The sequence below is a fragment of the Balaenoptera physalus genome, assembly GCF_965194825.1.
Source record: "Balaenoptera physalus genome assembly, chromosome: 17".
NCBI lineage: Eukaryota > Metazoa > Chordata > Mammalia > Artiodactyla > Balaenopteridae > Balaenoptera > Balaenoptera physalus.
The window spans coordinates 5,761,066-5,768,226 of NC_138895.1; positions in this window are offsets into that span (position 1 = coordinate 5,761,066).

Sequence of the window (7,161 nt, forward strand, 5' to 3'; positions counted from 1 at the left end):
TTCTTCTGTATCCCGGATTAATGTTGCACAGGATATGGGTGTTAGGTACCCAAGTCTAACATTACCAAATTTGACTTTCTTATGGCAGAGTATCTCTTCTAGCTTCTCTCAACCTATAAAAGTGTTACAGCAGAGACATTTAATGCTTATTACACACTCAGGACCGGCCTCCATTTCCTAGTCTCCTTTGCAGTTGGGATGGTACCACGAGCTGATACTGGCAAGCGGGAAATGGGAGGAAGTGAACTATGTCACATCCTGGCCATTAAATGTCAGAGAGCCCTGTGCCTCCTCTATCTCCCACTTTCCCTTCCATGTTGATTGGCTTGGCCACAGTTGAGAAGCTACAGCCTCAGGTAAAATCAGCCTGGATCCCTGTGTCGCTGCTTAAAAAGCAGCTTCCCTAAAGAGCTAATGGGCTCCCAGTGAACTGCAAATGATCAAAATTTACATGCTAAACTCCTGAGATTTCTGTAGGTTTGTTATCCTAACCTCTTGGAGAAGTATCCTTGGATTGATAATGTAAACACGATTCCCCAGAACCCCTAATTATTTTATTAGTCAGTTTAGAAAATTCTTTCAGCAACTGAGGGTCCTGCATTAATCATCTCCCATTTTCTAATATGGGGTCTCCATCAACTGCATTGATCTAAGTACTTCATCATTAAAACGAACTATCTTTAATTCCTCCAGGTATTGGGTATAATACACTCAGAGGAGTGCAGTTCTCTTTCTATGTGTTGTCACACTCTACTCATACTTGTTTTCCCGCAGAAGGTCCTTGGGTTACACTGCATAACATAAGGCTTCAGGTCTAAGTGGTTAGACTGCTACAGCCACTCCAAAGACTGCCTGGGGATAATATGGAAATTCTTTTTTCTCTTTTTGTCCTTAGGGCTCAGAAGGATTTACCAACTCTGAAGTCAAGTCAAGGGATAGAATTGCAGGGGATAGAATTGCAGGGGACTTTGGATCCCTTAACAGGGCTTCCACAGTCTATGGACTTAAGGCCACATACATCTCATGGTTATTAACAAGCCAGCCCCATCCAGATAACTTGTCACCATCCTCAGTAGGGATGTCTCCCACCTCCTCCACCTTGGGATGGTCCACAACCAAGACAAGTTGTGTTTGCCTCACGCTGGGCACCAGGTAGGGAGTGTTAGTGAAAGAAAGCAGCACAGTACCATGTTACAAGGGAGCTCTTTTGGGGAAGTTTACAAGCATATGCCCAGTCCCACGGGCATTCATCAAGCTGTGGAGGGGATGCAGGGACCCGGGCAGATTAAACACAATAAGATATGAATTTTCTCTCTCCATCGGAAAATATTTTTTGGACAATACCAAATGCTAGAGAAGGTTTGATGAAGCATGGATTCCTAGCCTCCCATTTACCAGTGGGAGAAAAATATTAAAAAACAATATAGCATATGTAGGAAGAGATTTTGTAGACAGTACTTTGATTAAATGAATTGGAAAAAGGACGCACACAAAGATGCGTCCAGGTGATATTTAAAATAGTGAAAACTTGGAAGCAATCTAAATCTTCAGCAGTGAGTGGCTATAAAATATCTTCACAGTGAAACAGTATGTGTTCTTAGAAAACGTGTTTGTGAAGACTTTTTGAAAACATGGGCAAACGCTGTGCCCATATAAATGACCAAAGCACACGAAAGTTAGAGAAATAGATAAAATGCAAGAATATCTTAAGAGATTATGCATGGAAAATAGTCCAGAAGGATTAATATAAAAAGTTATGTTAACAGTGCTTGTCTTGGGGTAGTGGGAATATGGATGAAGTTTCTTTTTTCTCTTTGGTAGCTTTGTAGTCGGAGAAAGATGATTTTTGAAAATATGCATTTAAAGGCAATGATAGCCTCTTCCTTAATCCTTCTTTGCTCTTCTACCTGAATAACTCCAGTTCTTTTATCTCTCCTTCTATGGCTTTGTTCTGTGACCCACCTTATCCCTTTGCAAGTGTGATAAAAACAACTGAATGAAATATTTTATGTTTGAGATAATCGGTGAAGAACAAGTGTCACATCTCTCTCATTCTGGATGGCATGTTGATATCAATGAATTTTTTTGGCTTGTTTGCAGTCATATCCACTATTGATTTGTACTGAATAAAGCTCTCTGAGTTAATTTTTTCTCTGCAACAGTTTTCTCTGCAACTGAGTAATGCAGCCTCCTGCACGTTAATGGCAGTGACTCACTCAAAGTGAAAGATCGGAGCAGGGAAAGCAGTAGGTCCTCAGAAGGTCAGGATGGGAAGGAGTGCTGGGCAAGTGTGCACACCTATGAGATGCTGCGGTGGGAAAGGCTGACTACTTGACAAGTTCCATGTTTCCTTCTTCCTAACACATAGTCAGACTAGAGTTCCCAGCCTCCCCTAAAGTTGGATAGCCATGTAACTGAGTACAAGCTGTTGACTGAGCTATTTCAAAGCTACGTGAGTATCTCCTACACAAGATCCTTCACGCTCCTTCCCCCTCTAGCCCGGTGAAATAGACAAGGGATGCAGGACTGAATTGGATGTTAGGGGCAAGGGATAATGGTGCCACGTGCTGGAGATGACAGAGTTCCGTCAGCCTGGATTCCCTACGGATTGTATGGAAGAGGGCCACTCTGTCCGTCTGCTTACCTTCCCAGCCTTGCCCAGTTAGCCAGCTTCCACCGATATAATATCCAATGGTGTCCTCAAGGTGACCTTGGCATGTCCTTGTGTTTTTCCCTTATCTCCTCTGCACTGAGGGGAAAAATTGCCCTAAATGTTTATCCTCAAATGCTTCAGTCAAGACACAAGAAGACATGTTATATCTGTGCTGTAAATATAGCCGAAGATATAGGACATCATATTTTATATTAATAAATTTCAACTTGTTGGATGTATCTTATCATGTTGGCTTTTCAAAAATGTATCTCATCTTAATTCTCAATTTTCTGCCCTCTTCACATTTAACATGCATATATTCTATACTCTCAGGAAAGTTTATTACTAAAATTTATGAACCAGTTACATTAGTGAGAAGTTAAGAAGTTTATGAAGAATATAATTTAGGATATGGCAGTATATTTACTTTCAAGCATTTTACTTGAAGAAAATGCTACTGCTTTTATCAATTAGCTTTTGCTGTATAACAAACCACACCTAAACTGCAGTTCTGCATTTCAGTTCTGCAGTTCTGTAGTAGCCAGGTTAATACTGTGTTAGTTACGGTTACTCACATTTCATAACAGTGAAATAACTCGTTTCTCTGTAGAGGCAACAAGTGAATCTATGCAGTTACTCTTTCTCTAGGGCGAAGACCAAAACGTTCACATGTCTGTTCTGTTGTAGTCTTTGTGGTAGCTCTCTTCCTGGTTCCTCTCAAGTTACAACATTAGAACAAAACTGGGTTACCCAAACAAAGAGAAGGATAAGGAAAAAAATTATGAAGTGTTCCTGGTATAAGATAGCAGAGTAGCAGCTAAGCCAACATTATCTGAGATGGGCTCCTGTCCTTTTTGCCATCAGTCAGCATCTGCTAAGCTTGGGTAATTACACGTCCTCTTGGCAGTTCGTAGAACAGTCAGTTAGTAGCGTTGTGGCAGAAGAGGACATTTGAGGTGTTCTTTTCCCATTGCCAAGTGCAGGAAGATAGTGTGAGCGACTTACATGCTCAGTAAACCCACAAGAGTGCTTGACCACCACCGGACACGGCCCCCACTCAGACGTTCACAGAAAGAGCTGTGATGACAGCCAAGGTGGTCTTGGTCATAAAGAGATCCTCTTACAATCATAGTCTTCTGGAATGTGCTCCCAGACCTTGTAAGGAATTGTATCTTGCAAGGAATTAACATTTCCTTAAAGATAACCAATGATCTTCTACTACTACCAAAATGTTTTGGTGCTTCAGCTTTGGGTAGGAGTTGAGACTTGGCCCGGAGTTGAGACCGACCCTGTCCTTATTTTCAGAGAACTTACAACAAATAAGAGTGTAGGATTTTAGCTGCCCTGTTCACCCATTCATTCCTTGTACACGATTATGATACTGTCTTATCATCATTGCTGTTTATTGAAATATGTTCACCCTGGGTGAGTAGCTAATATTACTGCTATTAGTATGTGCCCAGAAACTAACTTTTAAATATAAAGCACGACCTATGACAATTGTCTTAATAGTCGATACTGTTATTTTTATTTTACTGCAGATCATTTGTCCACTATAGAGCAAATCATTCTCATTCCTGGTTTTGGCCAAGCGGCAAGCAATCTCTCTGTCTGTGGAGACTAGAAGGGTCCCAGGAGAATTTGGAGAGCTTCCTATGTTTAGAAGTGCAACCGCTAATCAGACAGTACCCCCAAGTTGTGTATACACACACATGAACACACACACACCTACCTATGAGCACACACATGCACATACACCATATACATCTTTTAATGAGTATCTTTTAAAAATCAAATGATCTACCAGTAGTTGGTAAAATAAATACTGCTTCTCTCTTTTGGTCATTTTAAGTGGCTCACTCAGGAAAACTAGTAGATTTAATCAAGAATAAACACTAGAAAAATGACCACCCTGCCCTTATCATTTGTTTCTTTACCAGTATATTCTTTAATGAAGTGATTACTTTAATTAGTCAGGACAAAATGCCAAGTGAGTAACTGACAATGAAATTTTGTCATAAAATATGACAAAACTAACACCAAGTAGTATACATTTTCTCTTGTGATTACATATAATATCCAATTTATAATTTTAAGTAGTCAAATTAGGAGAGAGATCTATTTGATTATTTATTTAAAATGCATCATTATTCCTCATTTTTGTATGCTCTCCTTCAGGAAAAATATGAGGACTGGAATTCTAAGAATTGAGCAGTTATTACTGTACTTCATTGTAAGGAAGCATAGTCTACTGTTTACTTTTTTTATTGATGTAGAGTTGATTTACAATGTCGTGTTAATTACTGCTGTGCAGGAAAGTGATTCAATTATACATATATACACATTCTTTAAGCATAATCTACTGATAAGTTGTCTTCACAGTCATTCAAGAGCTATTTGGAGCAGTTTTTGAGGAAAAGATTAGGTGAGTTGCCTGTTTCCCTCTCTAGCTCCTGGGCATGCAGGTCTGTAAAAATGTAGCCACTTTCTCTTCCAAGGGCTTTAAATGAAATGACCTCCAGTAGGTCGTGGAACTAAAGGTCAGGAGAAGAAAAATGTTCTGTTGGATATGCCCCTTGTTTCATATTTGAGAAGACATACTTTCATTTTTAAAGCTTGACATTTAGTTCTCATTTACATTCCAAGAATGTTGCTTCTCCTCCAGGAAAAATCCTATATATTTTGAAATCACTGGTCAGGAGTTCGTGGGGTGGGGAGTGAAGGGGAGAGAGGAATTGAATTTAAAAACTTGCACTGATGAACTGAAGGAAAACCTCGGATGAGGCACCATTGCACTCCTCCTGAGAGACACATTGGAATAACCTGGAAAATCACTTTAAAGGCCGACTAAGTCTGAGGCAGACATTGGTTTTGTTGAGACATCACGGATGTGTAGCTAAACATTGAAAGCGACCAGAAAGCCCACAGCGACAACTTTTACGCAGACTGGCACAAAACAACACAATGGCTCCTGCAGTATTTTTCTTTATGGCCTTCGCTTGCTTTGTCAATATGAATAATAAAGCAATTAAGATTTATTAATATTGCCTCAGTCTTAAATTTTCCCTCACTACTGGGTTTGCATTCTTATCTTCACTTCAAAAAGCCAACAGGGATTTATTCAGCCTTGAAAAAAATATTTGCAGCAACATGGATGGACCTAGAGAGTATCATACTAAGTGAAGTAAGCCAGACAGAGAAAGACAAATATCATATGATATCACTTATATGTGGAATCTAAAAAAATGGTACTAATGAACTTATTTACAAAACAGAAATAGATTCACAGACATAGAAAACCAACTTATGGTTACCAAAGGGGAAAGAGCGGGGTGGAGGTATAAATTAGGAGCTTAGGATTAACAGATACAGGGACTTCCCTGGTGGTCCAGTGGTTGAGAATCCATCTTGCATTGCAGGGGACACTGATTCGATCCTTGATCGGGGAACTAAGATCCCACATGCCTCGGGGCAACTAAGCCTATGCACCACATCTACTGAGCCTGTGCACCACAACTAGAGAGCCCGTGTGCTGCAACGCAAGATCCTGCATGCCGCAACTAAGACCTGGTGCAACCAAAAAATAAAATAAATAAATAAATATTAAAAAGAAAACCAGATACACACTACTATATATAAAATAGATAAACAACAAGGACCTACTGTATAGCACAGGGAACTATACTCAGTATCTTGTAATAACTTATAATGGAAGAGAATCTGAAAATATATGTGTATATAACTGAACCACTTTGATATACACCTGCAACTAACACAACATTGTAAATTAACTATATTTCAATTTTTAAAAAAAATATTAACACACTTGGCTTCTGGCTTGGTGAATGATATAACAAATTACCCTCAGTGAGTTTACTGTTCTGATGAATGATGACCCTTTAGAACCTTCAGGGGAAATGTGGTTGGAGGTGGGTGTATGACCCTGGGAGTCGAGGGTCCTCAGTTCTGTCTTGTCACTGACATTGCCTGTGACCCAGAAGAGGGATTTTTAGGTATTTGAAGATGTCAGTATCCCTGCTTGGATAAAAGTATGACCTTAATGTGAACTTGAATGTCCTTTAACTCGGCTCTCCAAGGGCAGAAGAGCAGGAAGGGAAGCTGGGGGGACAGAGCCTGTGTCAGCCGGAGGCTGGAGGTCTCAGTATCGCCACCTGCCAGCTTCCTTCTCGCCCTCCTTCCTCCTGGTGCCCCTGCTGGGTGCCCTGGGCTCTGACCCATCCTCTCCCTCCCCACTCTCAGGCATCCACTGTGATTTACAGACATGCCCTCCGCACGACACTGTGTCACTGATTCCTGCCCTGTACCAGGTGGTTGCTTGGGGAAAACATGGGCTTTGAGAGCACAGTGTGACCTGGATGAGGGCCCTCAGTTGCTGTAACCTCACTCTGCCTTTGGGGCGACAGTGTAAGGATGGCCACAGCTCCTCCGTGTAGGTCTGCTTCCCTGTAGTGATGTCCAGCACGTTGATAGTCACGAGGATGCCTGGC